The sequence below is a fragment of the Prenolepis imparis genome, unplaced genomic scaffold (genome assembly GCF_030444845.1).
Source record: "Prenolepis imparis isolate NDT839.2.m4 unplaced genomic scaffold, iyPreImpa1.0 SCAF_14, whole genome shotgun sequence".
NCBI classification, from domain to species: domain Eukaryota; kingdom Metazoa; phylum Arthropoda; class Insecta; order Hymenoptera; family Formicidae; genus Prenolepis; species Prenolepis imparis.
The window spans coordinates 4,921,377-4,940,593 of NW_028141172.1; the positions used below are offsets into that span (position 1 = coordinate 4,921,377).

Genomic DNA, 19,217 nt, shown 5'->3' on the forward strand with positions numbered 1-19,217 from the left:
CACAATATTATATAATTAAAAATATCAATTTTTAAGAAATTTTAAAGAAATTACGAAATTTAATTAAATTTAATCTACTTTGATCGATATTAATTCAGCTATTATAATATTAGTGAAATAGATATGACAAGATTATTAAAATAATTGTCAAATAGATAATTTATTATTCCTGAACGTAATTAATATATTGTATAAAAATATTCTTATTAAAATTTAAAAAATTTTACACAAATCTTTTTTATTAAAAATATTAATTTTAAGAATTAAATATACAATATATCCAATTAATTTTCTGCTTATAGACGAAATTTCTAGTATGTAAAAAGAAGAAAAAGAGAAAATCTCTGAGACGCGTTTCATATTTCCCATCTTTATTATACGTAAAGTTATTTCAATAATTTCGACATCCCAGAGATAGAAGGAGTATCTTGTGAGAGAAATCTTATTAAACGGACAGATATCAGATATCTCATGGAGAAAACCCTGCCGAAAGATGTAACCGTTCTTAATGACTTCCTTATTATACAATTTCGCTATCTTGATCACTAAATGTGTGCGCACGCATGCATGCACCTCTTTATTCGGACACGCGAGGATTTGGTCCTACTTAATATTATATTAATTAATTATGAAGTCATTATGTATACAAAGTACCGATTTCGCGAAAACGATTTTCAGATGCAATATGCGAGAAAATTAAATATACATATATAGATAATTGAAAGCTTTCAGTAGCATTTTTCCCTAAATTGCACAAAGCCACAATTTCGTATCGAACGAATTTAAAAGGTGGAAAAAATTAAAAATTGTTTCATTAATCACTAAATTAAAAATAATAATCTTACTATATCGAAATAAAATCGCGTTCTCGTTAAAGAAGAAAATATCTATCATTATTTAAGGATACATTAGAGCAGCAATGATTAAATAATATAATTAATTAAATAATAAAAATTTTTAAATTTAATTAAATATAATTAAATTAATTTAATATAATTATATTAAATATAATTAAATTAAATTAATTAAATATAATTAAATATAATTCATATAAGAAATAATTTAATATGATAAATAATTTAAATAAGAAATTTAATTAATTAATTAATAAAATTAATAAATGATAAATTTAATACAACTTCTACACATTTCTGTACGTATTACGAATCTAGGGGATACACAAACATACACATACACACATGTGCAAGTCCCTTTCACATCGCGGAACTTTTCTTATGCAAATTCCAACTCGCGTTTGCACGGCGCGATATACCGTACAATGCAACGAGCTGTCCGTCGTCGGCGACGCGCATATCCTTACGCAATGCAACTCTAGTCCTAGTACAAGTCTCCGAGACGCAAGTTTCGAGACGCCCACGCGGACTATTGTTACGCGGCTAGACGCGGAAGATCCCTTTTGATTTCTTCCCCGCGGCTAAATTCGGCTCCGACGATATTTGCGGCAGAATTTATGCCGTCTGTTGCATAATAATTTCCCAAGAAATAAAATAATTTTAAAAAAAGGAAAGAAATGGAAGGGATAAAAATTCAGAGAAAGGGATGAAAAATCATCCTTATAGGGGGAGCTTCCTATTCTCTTGTTCCTATTCTCTATTTTAAATTTTACGAGATATATTATTGTTATTATTTATTAAATATATTATTATTTATTACTATTAATTATTATTATTATTATTACTATTATTAATTATTAATAAAAATAACATTTAATTACTATTAATAATAATTATTCTTGAAATATTATTCTAACTAAAATATTGATATTAACATCCGACTTTTCTCTTATTTCAAAGCTTCTGCTACAAACAATTTCTACAACTAGCAATAAAATTAATTATTTTACTTATTGGACCCGAATTTTTAATTCATCCCATCCCTATCTACAAAATCTGACATTTGCCTTTATAATCGTATACACTGACAAGAGAGAATTTTCTCTTAAAATTTACCCTGAAAATCATGGTAATCGGGACAATATGGTATGGAAAGAATTTTCTCTGATTAACATTTATCACAATAAAAATAATAATATCTATCACAATAAAATATAAAACATATGTTTCATTAATTTTACTAAACCGCATAGTAAATTATCATGATTTTCAGGGTAAATTCTAAGAGAAAATTCTCTCTGTGTATAAATATTATATGTATATGTATAAAAATCTGTCAATATGTAATTTCAGGAGAAGTACCGAACAAAGAAGAGGGAATAGCGACGCGTAACAAGCGTATATAAATTAATGCGCTGGTGAACGATCCCGAAACATATCCTTTTCCCGGGTCTTCCTGGACTAACAATAAGCCCACCCGTCGTGGGATTATACGACGCCCACGCGGAGACCCGGCACAGGAAGGCTGTCGAGAACGACTAACAGAACGACGACCAACAATTTCCTAGTGACCCACATCGCGCTCTCGATGTTGTCTCGCTCCTACGCGCACTCGTCGTCTCTCGCTCCCTCTCTCTTTCCTCGCAATTGCATCGTGAGCGAGCGAACGTAAGACAGTCGCGAAACTATGAATTCTAATAATATCTCAGGTCGATCGGAAAACTATCGTTTACTCTCTTTTGTTATTAAAATAAAAAAATTCTGTGTAAAGGAAAATTTGTAATTTTTTTCTCTGAAATAAGTATTAATAATAAATAATAATAATCTTGTTAATCTAATCATTATTAATTATTATTATTAATTATTGTATTAATTTTTAAGTATTATTATTTATTAATATTATTAATTAATAATTATTTTTAATTATTAATCATTATTATTAATAATAATAATTACTCTTGGAATATTATTGTTACTGGAATATTTTGATATGAATATATTTGGATTATTTTTGAAATTGTTAATATTAATCATTGATGTTTGTTTGATTGAAATCAAATATTGAAAATCTTCCGAAGAAGTCGAAAAAATACTTATTGCTAACAATAAGATTATAGACAATTTTATATAATCGAACTCTTTTTCTAAGAATAGAACGATAAATTAGCTATTTATTGGACCACAAAAATGAAATAATTAATATCATATCGTTCAATTATTTTAATCAATTAGAAAAAACACTAACTTTTTTTGTAAAAATACTAAATAAAAAAAATCATTCTAATCAAATTAAAAAATTCTTCCTTTTTGTAAAAAAAAGAATTTTTCTAGTTCTAGATTAAATAATGTAATCTTAATAACATTTTTTGTTAAATAAAACCAATTATATGCATCACACCCGATGTTTTTCTAAGAATAGAACATAAATTAGCTATTTATGTGGGACCACAAAAATGAAATAAAATTAATACCATATCGTTCAATTATTTTAATCAATTAGAAAAATTCTTTTCCTTTATAAAAAATACTAAATGTTTTTACTACTAAACACTAACTTTTTTTATAAAAATACTAAATTTAAAAAATCATTTTAATCAAATTAAAAAATTCTTTCTTCCTTTTTGTAAAAAAAAGAATTTTTCTAGTTCTAAATTAGATAATGTAATCTTAATAACATTTTTTGTTAAAAAAATTGATTATATGCATCACACCCGGTGTTTCCCTATTCCCGGACATAGCTGTCTGCCTGCGAAACGCAACGATGCACCGCCGATGTCACCGAAATGTAAAAATGAGCACGCACGTGCGAGCGTATGTGCATATATGTATACGCGTTGCCTCGCCTCGCGGATGCACCTGCACCTCGGAGGATCCAGCTGCACGATGAGAAGAGGGCCGCGTATGTCTTCTCGGACACTCTCACCACCGAGTGTTTTCGAACCGCAAACCGACAGGACGGTTGCGACAATTCGACCTTCAAAGAAACAACGAGAGGCTCGCTCGCTCGCTCACTTATTTTGCAATGAATCATCATCGCGCTTTGTTTAATCGACGGTCTACCTAAAGCCTTTGTTAACTCTCCAAACATATGCGTTTGCGTCGAGGAAATATATTTAGACCGAGCTGTCAAAATCGGGAAAGTGACGATCCAACGCAAATCCCTCCCAAAAAAATAATAATATAGGTAATTATATAGAATTATAACAGAATAATGAAAAGAAGATGACGCATAAAATAATAATAGCTGATTTTCGATATAATAATATTCATTTTTTTCCCATAAAAAAAACATCTATACATCGAAAAAATTCTTTTCTTGAAATGCATACTTTATAAGTCTTCTTAATAGATATTCTTAATAAATAAGGATATTTTCGTCTTACGTGATGCTTTTTGGAATATCCTCTTAAATTAAGAATACATTCTTAATGTTTTTGCAACTTCAACACCGCAATAAATAAAAATAATAAATTTAAATAATAAATTTAAAATAAACTAATACAATTAAATTATTTAAATTATTTAAACTTATAATAAATTTATAATTTTATCAATTATTAATATTATTATTATAAATTATTAATTATTAATATTAAAAATAATAATATTACAAGCAAAAATGTGTATTTAATTATGTCAATACATAAAAAATATTCAATTATATGTGTAATATTGAAATATATATGTAATAAATAACAAATGTCGATTTGTAAAATTGTTTTTGTATCACGATTACTAACTTCAAATAATACACTGATAAAAAAGCATCATTAAGTATATATTCTTGCATATTAAGAATATTTAATAAGAATAAATATATCTCTTTAGAGAATTATCCTCTTAAATTAAGGCTCCTGGCTCCTTTCCGACCATGTCGAAATCGTGACGTCAGAGGCGAGAAAACACACGCTAAAATTTCTTAGATGCCATTTCGAAATAAAGAAATATTTCGATGAAACAGCACTTCAGATGGCTTTAGCACACTCTTAAAAAACCCCGAAAACTATCCTTTCCCCTTTATAATTAATCAACAGCTGTAAAATGTAATATTATGAAGCCCAGTCCGTCTGGTCTTTGCACATGCGCAGTCATTCCGCATGTCAAAGTCTGATATCTCGATCATTTTACAGATGTTGATTGATTATAAAGGGAAAAGGATAGTTTTCGGGGGTTTTTAAGAGTGTGCTAAAGCCATCTTAAGTGCTGTTTAATCGAAATATCTTTTCATTAAAAAATGGCATCTAAGAATTTTCAGCGTGTGCTTTCTCGCCTCTGACGTCACAATCCAATATGGCCGCGGTGAGCACCCAGGAGCCTTAAGAGGATCCTTTGGTGCCTATTTTAGTGGAAGATATTATAAAGATAAGGTGAGACCTCCGAATCTCTCCTGATAAAAGACACCTCGATGATGGATTAGAGCAACGGTATCTAAGATAGATGCACGTCATAGATTGCGACAGAGGACGAGCGAAGAATCTCGCAATAGCGTATTGTCCTCCTGTTGAAAATTGCTGGCTCTTTCCCTCCTTCTCTCTCTCACTCTCGTTTACTCTTTCTAATTCATGCAACGTGTGCAACGGTACCTCCTGCTATTGCACATCGAGAGAGAGAGAGAGAGAGAGAGAGAGAGAGAGAGAGAGAGAGAGAGAGAGAGAGAGAGAGAGAGAGAAGAGAAAGAGAGAACCGAGTCGACTTGGATGGACAATGGATGAATGCAAAGTTGCGCGCGCGCATGCGCAGTTGCATAACAAATCGCGCGAACTAATTTTCTCGCGGGACGGTTCATGACCCGAATCCGCGAAAAGACGCTATCTGCTGCTTAAAATAGCTCTGGAGGTGTCGGGAAGAAAAAAATTAAAAGCGCCATTTCATCGCTTGCGCACGCGGATACTTAGATAAGTGCGGGGTCCGTATGTACATAGCCTACTTAGAGACAAGGCTATACGAGAGAATTCGCGGCTAGAAGTTATTATCTCCTTCGACGTGACGTGGAGAGTCGAAGGCCTCTCGCACGAGTGATCTCGAGATATAGTCTCGGTTATATTATAGATATAGACATATACATATATAGATTGTTTCTGGGAAATTATTGCATTTATTCCCTCTTTAAAAATTGTATAAAGAGTTGAGAGTTAAAAACAATATATATATATATCTTTAGCGATATCTATATCTCCATTTTATCTGTAATCGATATCTATATATTCACATGCGGATTTAGATTTTCTCCTTCTCGATTTTCAACAATGTGATGGTAAAAATTTAATTAAATTGAAAAAAATTCGATATCTCTCTACGTCAATAGAATTTCATAACTGATATTCACATATTTTACATATAGTTATACTCTTTTATTGAAATAGGCACAGATGTCGATTTTCCTTCTTATTTTCGATAATTATAAAAATATATATATGTTATAAATTAATTTTGAATTTCTATCGAAGCGAAAAAAAGCAATCAAAAATTGAAAAATGAGATGCTATTTATATACTTATACCGAAAAAATTGTTTCCTTTTGAAATGCATAGGTACTTATATAATAAGTCCTCTTATTAGATATTCCTAATGAATAAGAATATTTCCATCTTTATCTTTACTTTTTTAAATATCCTAAAATCGAGAATATATTCTTGATTTTTTTTGCAACTTTAGCGCCGCGATAAAATAAATATAATAAATTTAAAATAAAAATTAATAAAATAAAATTATATTTAAATTATTTAAATTTATAATGAATTTATAAGTTTACCAATTAATATTAAAAATAATAATATAATAAGCAAAAATGTGTATTTAACTATGTCAAATACATTCAGTTTAATGAAAAATATTTTAATGGGAAATATTATAAAGATAAATGGCATATATATACTTAAGATGAGAATACAATTTTTTTGGTGTAAAAAAGACACAGCGAGAACAAAATGCATTCGAGTGCAGTGACAGATGCATCTCGCACGCGCGCAGCCTTGCAGGTGTTACTAACCACGTGATACGCAACACGCGGTCTAAATCTTGCTGGACAAGGTGTTCATCGGTGAAACAACCACTCTCTCTCTCTCTCTCCATCTCTCTCGTAATCTCCTCTTAATCCGCCTCTTAAACTGACCGAATAAGCATTATCTCGATCGCCCGATATGGCGCGTTGAAAGAATAAGAAAAAAAAAGAAAACAAACAGACTCACGTGCGCACGCAAGATTAAGCAAATCTAATTATGCATCGGATACATTATAAATGCCTCGGCAATCACTACACCGCGTTTCCGTTTATGTTTACATAATGTATTCGTCTTGCAACGATATTGCTATTGTGTCGTCGCGCATATATATGTATTTTTATATGATTTTCTAGTGATTTTTTTTTTCAGACGTGAGAATACGTATATGTAATTTAGAAAATATGTTTGCAAAAAAATAGTTGCACAATCTTTCATTTGGAGTAAATGTGAAAGAAGATATTCAAGATTTATCTCAAAATAAATAATGTTAAATAAATTAGGTATAGTATAATTTATAAAATAATTTTTTATAAATTATAATAATATATACTGTATGTTATACAATAAATTATAATAATATATACTGTATATGTTATATAAATTATAATAATATATAGGTACTGTATATTATATAAAAATTATAATAACATATACTGTATTATATAAATTATAATAATATATATACTGTATACTATATACTAATATATAGGTATATTGTAAACTGTAAAACGGAAAGACTACACAGAGAGAATTTTCTCTTCGAATTTATCCTGAAAATCATGGTAATCGTAGGACAATATGGTATGAAAAGAATTTTATGAGAATTTCTCTAATATTTATTACAATAAAAATAATATCTATCACAATAAAATATAAAATGTTTAATTATTATATTAATTAATTTTACTATGCAGTTTTAGTAAAATTAATTAAACATGTTTTATATTTTATTGTGATAAATATTAATCAGAGAAATTCTCATAAAATTCTTTCTATATCATTTTGTCGATTACCATGATTTTCAGGGTAAATTCTAAGAGAAAATTCTCTCAGTGTAGAAAATAAGTATGCAACGATCCGATATGATACGATGATAAAATTCGCAACTATCCGATAAAAATCGGATTTCGTCTTGAAAGGAGCCGAGGAGCGTCGGAGTGGAAAATCGCGCGCTCACATTTTACATTATATTACACGTGCATACATTATGCACCGTCGAGAGAGATCGGTGGAGACGATAGAATCACTAAACTGCTTAAACATCGGGATCCCCCTCAATGTTATCGCGATAGCGAATTTCGAGGCGTTAGTATAAAAGTGTCAAGGTGTGGTGTGTCAGATCAATACAAATTTAATTAAAAAAGAAAACGAAAAAGATGATACACGGTTAAAAATATAATTATAATAAAATATCATAATAAAAAATATAATTATTATTAAATTATATCCTGCTTGTGTAATGATTATAAAATTTTATTTCATTGTCATATAATTGTTATTATACATTTAGCTATATAATTATTATTGCGTACCATCTTTATCCTTCTTATTATTATCATTATTCCTTATTATTATTATTTTGTATAATTATACGTATATTTATTTTCCCAAAAAAAGAGAGGAAATAACCATTTCCCCTAATTTCTTTGATGCTAAAATATAATATTCCGACTTCCAGATTGCTTTATCACAATTTTGAGAAATTTGATTAAAGTTAAAGAATAAGCTATTTTCTTTTATCGTGTATTTTATCATGATACTGTTTTTATCGTAGTACATGTGTTGTAACAATTATGGTGCAATCAAAGTATTCAGTTGATTAAAAAGTTATTTTTATTTGTTTAACTGTGTTATCAAAGTTATGCACTTCAAACGCTAATTAAACGAATTCTTTCGATTCTTCGAGAAAAAACATTTTACGAACATACATCAATACGTTTTCTTTCCCCCCTTTCCGCCCCATACAAACACCTGTTTATTAGGGTGTGTGAAGTTGGCACCCCTATGTTATGCTATCATAGTTCTGTTAAGAGTTCTGAGTTATTTAGAATCATAGGAAGAGTTCTTGATAATTTTTAGAAATAGCTGCGCTTATTACGATAACGAACATCAGTTTCAAAAAATAGGGGTGCCAACATCACATTTTTTTACACACGAGTTCCAATAGTTTTGAGCAGAGTTTTAAGGTTCTTTTAAATAGTTATATATAGTTCCTGATTATCTTTTGAAAGAGTTCTGCAATTTTTAGATAAAGAAACGTATCTTCAATATTGAAAGTATGTTTTTTTATCTCTCTAAAAATTGCAAAATTCTTTCAAAAAATAATCATGAACTATGTAACTATTAAACAATTTAAATTTATACTCACCTCACGGTTGCTCCTTTGTTGCCCGATGCCTCCCCGGGCCTCCTGCAAGTTTCGAAACACTTGCACTCGCGTTACTTTTTTTCGTTCGCGGCGACGCCCGGGTTTTAGCTATCACAATCTTCGACGCGTTTCGGTAAAACGCGAGACTCGCGCGCGAATAAAAGCGAAGCTCCATTTTCGCGTCGCCGCTTTTTCCAAGACCCACTTTTCGCGGGGGCTTATCGAACGAAGATGATCGAGAGAGCGACTTGGCCGCGACGCACTCAAGTCGCCCAAGGACGCAAGCGAGACGAATATTGAGCGAAATTCACGGCCGACGAGATCAATCTCGCGCGTGCGACTCGATCGGATTTATACGATAATTAACCACCAAAGAGGCTAATTAATACCCTCGTCCTTTCGCGGACCGGCAAGAAGCGCGCGACCATTGATCACGAACAAGAGCACTGGAGGTGGAGCTAGACTGGCACTGCCAGGTTCGGAACGCGCAGCGACACGCGCGCCACGTCGTAGTGGTGGGGGTATGTAGAGGTTGCGACGTGGGAGCTCGGCCAATCACGTCGCGACTACATGCCCCTACCAGGCGTAGTGGTGGGGGTATGTAGTCGCGACGTGATTCGCTACAATGCCCCACCACTACGACTCGGCGCGACGTATCGTTGCGCGTTCCGAACCTGGCAGTGCCAGTCTAGCTCCACCTCCAGTGCCCTTCTTCGATTCTTCGTCATCAACGGTCGCGCGCTTCTTGCCGGTCTGCGCGAAAGGACGAGGGTATTAATTAGCGTCTTTGGCGGTTAATTGTCGTATATAAATCCGATCGTGTCGCGCGTACCGACATCGTAATCGCGATCGCACGCGTGAAATTGATCTCGTCGATCGTGAATCTCGCTCAATGTTCGTCTCGCTGCATCCTTCGGCGACTTGAGTGGGTCGCGGCCAAGTCGCTCTCTCGATCATCTTCGTTCGATAAGCCCCCGCGAAAAGTGGGTCTTGGAGAAAGCGGCGACGCGAAAATGGAGCTTCGGTTTTATTCGCGCGCGAATAAGCTCTCGCGAGTCTCGCGTTTTACCGAAACGCGTCGAAGATTGTGATATAGCTAAAACCCGGGCGTCGTCGCGCGTCGCGAACGAAAAAAAGTAACGCGAGTGCAAGTGTTTCGAAACTTGTACGAGAAGGAGGCCCGGGGAGGCATCGGGCAACAAAGGAGCAACCGTGAGGTGAGTAAATTTAAATTGTTTAATAGTTACATAGTTCCTGATTATTTTTTGAAAGAGTTTTGCAATTTTTATCGAGATAAAAAAACATACTTTCAATATTGAAGATACGTTTTTTTATCTAAAAATTGCAGAACTCTTTCAAAGGATAATCAGGAACTATATATAACTATTTAAAAGAACCTTAAAACTCTGCTCAAAACTATTGGAACTCGATGTGTAAAAAAATGTGAAGTTGGCACTCCTATTTTTTGAAACTGATTTTCGTTATCGTAATAAGCGCAACTATTTCTAAAAATTATCAAAAACTCTTCCTATGGTTCTAAATAACTCAAAACTCTTAACAGAACTATGATAGCATAACATAGGGGTTCCAACTTCACACACCCTGTTTATTATCTGTACACGCAGAGAGAATTTTCTCTTAGAATTTACCCTGAAAATCAATATGGTATGAAAAGAATTTTATGAGAATTTCTTCGATTAATATTTATCACAATAAAAATAATATCTATATTACAATAAAATATAAAATATGTTTGATTAATTTTATTATATAATTAGTAAATTTTACTATGCAGTTTAGTAAAATTAATCAAACATGTTTTATATTTTATTGTATAGATATTATTTTTATTGTGATATATATATATATATATATATATATATAAATATTAATCAGAGAAATTCTCATAATATATAGAAAGAAAATAAAAAATAATATCTATCACAATAAAATATAAAGTATGTTTGATTAATTTTATTAATTTTACTAAACTATACAAGTATTTTTATTGTGATAAATATTAATCAGAGAAATTCTCATAAAATTCTTTCCATACCATATTGTCACGTTTACCATGATTTTTAGGGTAAATTCTAAGAGAAAATTCTATCTGTGTATACTTGAAGAAATAAAAATACCTATTCCCTTACGTCATTCTAGCGCGCCACTCGAATACTCGGACACTTGCTTAGGTGGCATTAAATAATGCTCGCTGTAACAATCATATGCATGTCGCGCTTCTTCGCGGAATAGATTCGATAAAAATTGTTAAGAACTCTGCGACCGATGCACCTTCGCGACTACAGAAGCCAGCGGCACGTGCATATATATATACTCTTCCTGTGCAACTGGTGGCGTCTTTCTTTGCCGAGGCTTAAATTGAAGGAAAAGGGACGTGTAAACAGGTGATCGATACGCGTCTCGTTCGCGTGCGTGCGCTTGCATGCGTGCGCGACGTTCATTAATATGCGATATGTGGGTACATCTCGATATCTCGTATCGCGCGGGGATGTAATAAAGAAAAAATATCGCGGAATTTTGTTGTCCGATGCACACACATATATATATATATATATATATATGCATATACACACCTGTTTTAATTTCGCGCGCTGTTTATCGAGAAATTATACACAGAGTGATTCTAAAATAAGTGCGAAAAGTTTTTTAAAATAATTCTTTGTCAAAAAAAAATTAAGGATTTTTTTCTTCTATATCCCTTCCCGAGAAGTTACATTCTTCCAAAGGGGAGGGGAAAATTGTTTTTTTTTTTTTAATTTTGGACAAGTTAAAAAAATATAATTTGGTAGATATTTTCTATTAATAAAAAGGAGATTTATTAATATTTTTTTAATTCTCTCGTCGTTATATGGAAATAAAATTAGCCCTATTCAATTTTTTATTACAACTTTTTAACGAAATGGAATGTGATCATCTAAAAATATGCGTTAGAAAGCTTGATTATTTTAGAAAATTTGTTTTATATTTTTCTTAAAATCAATATATAGTTTGCAAGAAAAAAATTAAAATACATTATCATGCACAGCACTGTGCTAAAATGGTATAGATTTCGAGTTACGAGAAGTTGAATTTTAGAATAAAAAAAAACGCAAGCAAAAGAAAATTATAATAAATGTTAGGAAAAAAATGGAATAAAAACAAAATTTGAGAAAAAAATAAAAACCTAAATCTTTCACCTCCCTCTTTGGTAGAGTGAAATTCCTCAGGGAGAGATATAGGAGTATACATATATGTATTTATATGAAAGACCCTTTAATTTTCGACAAAGAATCGTCTCCTAAAATCTTTCACACTTATTTAGAATCTATATACTATATATATGTACGTATACATCGACGGCAATTTTTTCCTCTCGCCTTTGTTAATTAACGAAGTGAGCGGTACAAATACGATCGATAATCGCGTAATGCGATTACAATGCAATGTCCACAATCGGGTTTCATTATCGCGTAATGCAATCGCGTGAATCATCGATCGTCATTGCGCTTGCGTATGCACGAGTGACGATGCGATAATGACAAATATATTCAGAGAATTCTTCTATGTAATTTCAGTCGCGTTTCACGCGTTTCTTCCCTAATAAACAAAGAGTAGCGAATGGAACTTTTATTCCCGCGAGAGACATGTTATGTCAAGATACACACCTAGGGCAGGTGATGTCCCCTTTAAAATAATGTATTCCGATTGTAGAGCCCTATCGTGCGTCCGTAAAGGAATTACGTGATCTCTAAATTACGTGATAAAAGCCTTAGCCTCGCTTACTTAGCGCTCCTCGAACTAAACGACGCGTCATACCTTACATATGTATCTTATGTAGAGATCGCGGCAAAGGATAAGGCATATAATATTCATACTTCGCTTCGGAATATTCCCTCTTGCATACATGTAATGGAACGACGCGAATCTCTGTTGTCTCGAATAATTTAATGCAGCGTGAGCTCTTTTCGTCACAAGAAGGCGAAAAAGGGATAAAGATATCAGACTTTCCATATAGAGAAACGTCAAGAGTCGTATTTAATTTCTTTTCAATTACATATACATATATATTATATATCGTATATTTCAAATTTCTCTTCAATTATATTATATTATATTTTATTTTATTTATTTCAATTCTTTTCAATTATATTTTATTATATTTATTTCGATTATATTATTAAATTGTTCAATTATATATATGTGTATACACAGAGAGAACTTTCTCTTAGAATTTACCCTGAAAATCATGATAATCGTGGAACAATATTGGTAAAGAAAAAATAATTATGAAAATTTCTCTGATTAATATTTATCACATTAAAAAATAATAATATCTATCACAATAAAATATAAAATATATTTGATTAATTTTACTAAAAGTATAGTAAAATTTACTAAAAGTATGGTAAAATTAATCAAACATATTTTTTTATTCTTCCCATACCATGTTGTCCCACGATTACTATGATTTTCAGGGTAAATTCTAAGAGAAAATTCTCTCTGTGTACTTATAAAAAATTTTACGAGTACTTTTATGAGTACTTACGAGAAATTTTATATGTGTCTGTGTGGATGTATAGCAAGTACTATATAAATAGATTTTTCTTATTTTAAAGTTCGAGTACTATACTTGTAAAAGAGTCGATTGATTTATGATAGAAAGTACTTGTAAATATTACTAAGTACTTATAAATATTTAAACTATTTCGAACCTTGCAAGTATTCAATCTATTAAAATTCGAATATAACTGTTTTAGATTCGATTACTTTGCAAATGCAATATATGAAATATTATTTCTCACAAGTATTATTCGAATCTTAGAAAATAAAATTTGATTATTGAATTCGACTCAGATTTTTAAGTACATACTGAACTTCCATCCTTACTTAACATCCTTAAAAAAATTTTTCTTTTCATGAAAAAAAGAGACTAAATTGAAGATAATCATGAAGAAAAATGATAAATACCAAGACGTCAGAAATTCCCTCATTATACAATGCAAAAGACTAAAGAAAATAAATCTGTGTATATATGTATGTAATTAGAAAGAAATTTAATATATATCCTGTATAATATAAAATATATTGTATATATATAAAAAATATATAAGTACATGCAGAGCCTCTATCGCTTCCTTTTACACACACGGGGGCAATAAAGTATCTCGCAGCGTTTAAACTTACTTACGAGGGCGAAGGGGGGGGGGGGAGGACGCGTGCCACAAGCACGTCCGGAGCGAGTCGGGAATGCACCTGTCCACCATCTTGGTCCCACTCTCTCTGAATATCCCGTATGGCATCTCGTGGTCTCGACGAGACGGTGAAGAGAAGAGAAGGGGGACGCAGGAAGGAAGGAGGACAGGAGGAGAGAGAGAGAAAAGGAGGAAGAAAGGCAAAGGTGAGAGCGGGACGCAGGAAGCGGCCGAGACAGGATGTGGGCAGCTGTTTACCAGCTGGAGGATGATACACGTCGATGTTGTTGTTGCGAGGCTTACGAAACCTATGTGTGTAGTTATATGTGTCGTACGTGGACCTTCGAGGGCCCCTAAAGAAAGTGTATATCGATATTACATCGTATTGCGATATTCTCACGTCATTCTTTTAGTTTCCTTCCTTTTTTTTATCTTAATATTTCGTCTAGAGTGCATCTCCTTTTAAGACGATTTTAATACATTTTAGTCCCCTTTACACGATAAGCATCGAAGAGAATTTTAATCCAGCTTTTATTGCAATTTACATACACATATCGCGTGCAGCGTATCCTGAATTTATATTCCCTACTTTAATTTTTATCTTAAATTAGGCGATAATATCTTGAAGACACAGTTTCGATGTATATTTAATCTCCTTTAAATGCGACAAACTTTTAATCTTTTATCCTTCTATTGCAATATATATTAATTTATTTTAATATATTTATTTTATTAATATATATTTTTATTTCTTATTCATATATATACTTATTTTTTATTAATATATTTTAATTTCTTTCGCTCAGCTGATAAACATCGAAGCATCAAGAAAGGGAGAGACTTTTATGTCATTTCATTTCTGGAGGGATCTCGATCGCTCAATATTTATTTTTCATTTCCAATATCATAACCAATAATTCTGAGATATGACAAGAGAATATTTTACAAAAATCTTTAATCCTCCCCTATAATCTTGCTCTTTCAAAAATAAGAAAAGAAAATTGCGTGGGAGGAGGGGGAGAGGAAGCAGGTGCGATCGGGAGTTTTCCCATAGGAGGCCACCCTCGACACGCATTTTCCATCTCGGCTGTCCTTTTTCCCTCCTCTCAACAATACATCTTTCACGGCGGCCTCTTCTTCCGGCAGCGAAACAGCCGTTCTTCGCGATCTTCCCGTGAGGTTCCCTTCCACAAGTGGACCTCTTTAGTTAAGTTTTTGTTGGCTTCCACCTTTTTCGCTCCTTCCCTCCCCCCTCCCCCCCCCCCTCGTCGCCCCCCTTTCGGGCTCCTTTCTCTCCTCGGTCGCGATCAGAATCCCTCTAACCGATCTCGAATCGGCTCGAAGGCGGATTCACATGGTCGATCGGATCCCCTTTGTACCTTTGAAAAGTGCCCTGGAGCTGCACCTGGGGTGAACGAGAAAGAGAGAAAGAGGGGGGCGGGATGGAGTCCAAACGTTGCCTGGGATCTTCGAATCTATCTCGATCTAATATTTATCTTACTACGTAATTTTCTCGAAATCCATATCATTCGATTCTATCCGAGAGATCCGCGATTTTCGTCAATTATATTTTTTTTCTTAAAATGTTTGATAAATATATATATATGTATATATATCGAAATATCGAGATCTTGATGTTCCTTTGCTTGGGGTGAATAAAGCGAAGGGATTATTTGAAGTTCTGGGACTTTTCAATCTCCTCTCTTTCGATATTTATATCTCACTCGCACACATCCAATTTTCTCTCTCTCTCTCTCTCTTTCTTATATCTAATCAATTTCATCTAATCCCTATTTGAACTTCTATAATAAGTAATAGCGTTTTTCACTGGGAGAACTAGTGCGCACTGAGTGCACATAAAGGTTATCACACACAATTTCACAATGATATAAGTAATAAAAAAAATTCATAGTAAGAGCTATTATTATTATTGTTCAATATGAGTAATGATAATAATAGCTTTTACTATTAATTATTTTACTTTTTTAATTACTTATATCATTGTGAAATTGTATGTGATAACCTTTATGTGCACTCAGTGCGCACTAGTTCTCCCAGTGAAAAACGCTATAAGTAAATATTGAAGTTTCGATATTGTTTTATCTCGAAAAGTTCAAAATTCCAATCATTTTAAATTCCCAACAAAATGTGTATTTATTTTTCCTTTTAATTATTGATATTGAAAAGAAATGATTTTTTAATAGACTTCATAATTTAGAAATATTTTATAAAAAATATATAATTAGAATCTCTTACAATTTTAAATAAAAGCGATAAAAATAATGAATTTCATCTTTTTATTATCAAAGATATCAAATTGTGATACCTATATAAATTAAAGTGTCGTAAGAAAGACTTAAGAAAAACCTGTATGCGCAAAGATTTTGCATCAGTATATCACGCTTAAAATTTATCTCGCCGCAGTTAATTGACATTTCGCCTCTTATCCCTTCTCTTTTTTCCTCGCATTATATTTTTTTGCGAGAAATCTTTCTACATCTTCTTCGAATTCTTTTAAACCGCGCAAAAGGCATTAATTCACTCGCCATGCTCTTTTGTCTCGCGGCTGTCTGGACGATGGGGAGAAAACAGGGGGGAGGGGGGGGCGAGAAGGGGATGAAGAGTCTCTCGATTTAATTCGGGAGACGAATCCTGGTCCGCTTCCCATCGTCCTTGTCGCGGCCGTTTCTCCCTCCTTCCCCCCTTTCTCTCTCCACCCCCCCCCCGCAAAATAAAATATTCTGCGAGTCCGATGAAAGGGGGGGAGGGGGAGGGGAGACGAGAAGACACGCACGAAACCTCGCCTATAAAACGCGTCCACGAACAACAAAAGATTTAAAGATGTAGGTGGCCTCCTAATTTTTTATCGGTCTCTCTCCCCACGTCTTATATCCCTCGCCTCCCCCCTCTCTCCCCCCTTCCTCTTCTCGATTCCTTGTATCCGCCCGTAGGGATCCTTATCCTGTTCTACAAGACTATCTCCAAGATCCCTCGTTATTCATAAGGTGAATTTTTTTCATGCAATTTAATCTTCTGTCATGAAATCGTAGATTGAAAGAAATTTTTTTTTAATATATAATTATAAGAAAATATAAAAGAGACACGAATTCTTCAAGATTAATTTTTTCGCTTGCAATTTAATTTTTGTCATTAAATCGTAGATTGAAAGAGTGTATTTAAATATGATAATTATGATAAAATATGAAAGACATAAAAATTAATAAAAGACAAAAATGTTTTTTTAATTAATTTTTTTCTTGCAGTTTAATTTTTGTCATTAAATCGTAGATTAAAGGAAAATTTATTTAAATATATAATTAAAATGAAATACGAGAAAGATATAAAAATTAATTTCTCTGAAACTTACCTACAGATAATTTATATTTATATAAAATCGACAATTTACTCTCTTTCAAACACGATTTAACAATTTAATTACTTGACATGCTTTTAACTTAAAGATTCGAATTAAAAATTAATTAATAAGGATTAATTAAAACTAGATGTAGGAAAAGCGTCTTCGTGGAATTAAAACCAATCTTCCTGAAAATTTCTTAACTATCTCTCCTCATTTTCATTCTCTCTTTCATTAAGATAACATCCATTAAAAGGTAACAAACTATTACATCGAAAAAATTGTTTTCTTTAAATGCACACTTAATAGTCCTCTTAATAGATATTCTTAACGAATATTTCCATCTTTATTTTTGCTTTTTGGAATAAAGCTCTCTTAAATTGAGAGAATATATTCTTAATTTTGTTTGCAACTTTAGCGCCGCAATAAAATAAATATAATAAATTAATAATAAATTTAAAATAAATTAATAAAATCAAATTATTTAATTATTTAAATTTATAATAAATTTATAAGTTTACCAATTAATATTAAAAATAATAATATAATAAACAAAAATTTAACTATGTCAAATACATAAAAAATATTCAATTATATGTGTAACATTTAAGTATACATGTAATAAATAACAAATGTCTATTTGTAAGACTGTTTTTTGTTATCATGATTAATAATTTCAACAATACACTGATGAAAAAACATCCCATTAAGTATGTATTCTTGCATGTTAAGAATATCTAATAGGGGGGGGGGGGGAATATCTAATAAGAATATCTCTTTAGAGAATTTTTTTCTTAAATTAAGAGGATCCTCCTGGCGCCTATTTTAATGGAAGATATAAAGATAAGTGGCATATACTTAAGATGATAATTTTTTCGATGATACGTCCAACAACGGCATTGTGTCGCATCCTACGTCGGCGAGGGGACACACAGCCTAACCTAGCCCAACTTGCGCGGTAGAAGGGAGAAGTGAGAGTAACCCCGTAGATGGGGTTGCAGGAGAGAAGAGGAGAGAGGGATAGGTGGAGAAAGGGGATACCCGGGGGACGCACAACTGGCAGGGAATCATCGATTTTCGCGCATCGCGCGGACGAATTCCGCGCGGATGTGCAAGTTCGCGTTCCCGCTGCACTTTCGCGACGCGAGAAACGCGGTCATTTCTCTCTCGTTTCGTGTTTATACGATATTTCAACAGAGGCCACAGAGAGGCCGCACCATTTTTTTTTTTTTAAAGCGGCAGCTTTTGACATCGCGCAGGCGCATTTCAGAATTATCTCCAATTTGGGAGGGGGTTTCGCAATATAACACGTAATCCCCATCGCTCTCAACCGTATTAAAGATTTCAGATCGAAGAGAGAGGTAGATTTGATTTTTTGAAAAAGAAAAAAAATATATTTTTTTTTTATTCCAAAGGATTTTGACAAATGACGATATATTTGACAAG

The 19,217-nt window shown here is 32.5% G+C and overlaps 1 protein-coding gene and 1 long non-coding RNA gene across 3 annotated transcripts in view; one reads left to right on the forward strand and one right to left on the reverse strand.

The window, feature by feature from the left end:
- LOC145945465 (uncharacterized) overlaps positions 1-2,523 on the forward strand; it is a 122,188-nt gene extending 119,665 nt beyond the window's left edge. Inside the window, exon 9 of the long non-coding RNA XR_014426858.1 lies at positions 2,208-2,523. This is a non-coding gene — a long non-coding RNA (uncharacterized LOC145945465). The remainder of the gene's footprint in view (positions 1-2,207) is intronic.
- Positions 1-19,217, reverse strand: part of Utx (Utx histone demethylase) — an 87,998-nt gene that overhangs the window by 23,952 nt on the left and 44,829 nt on the right. The gene's annotated exons all lie outside the window — the stretch shown is intronic.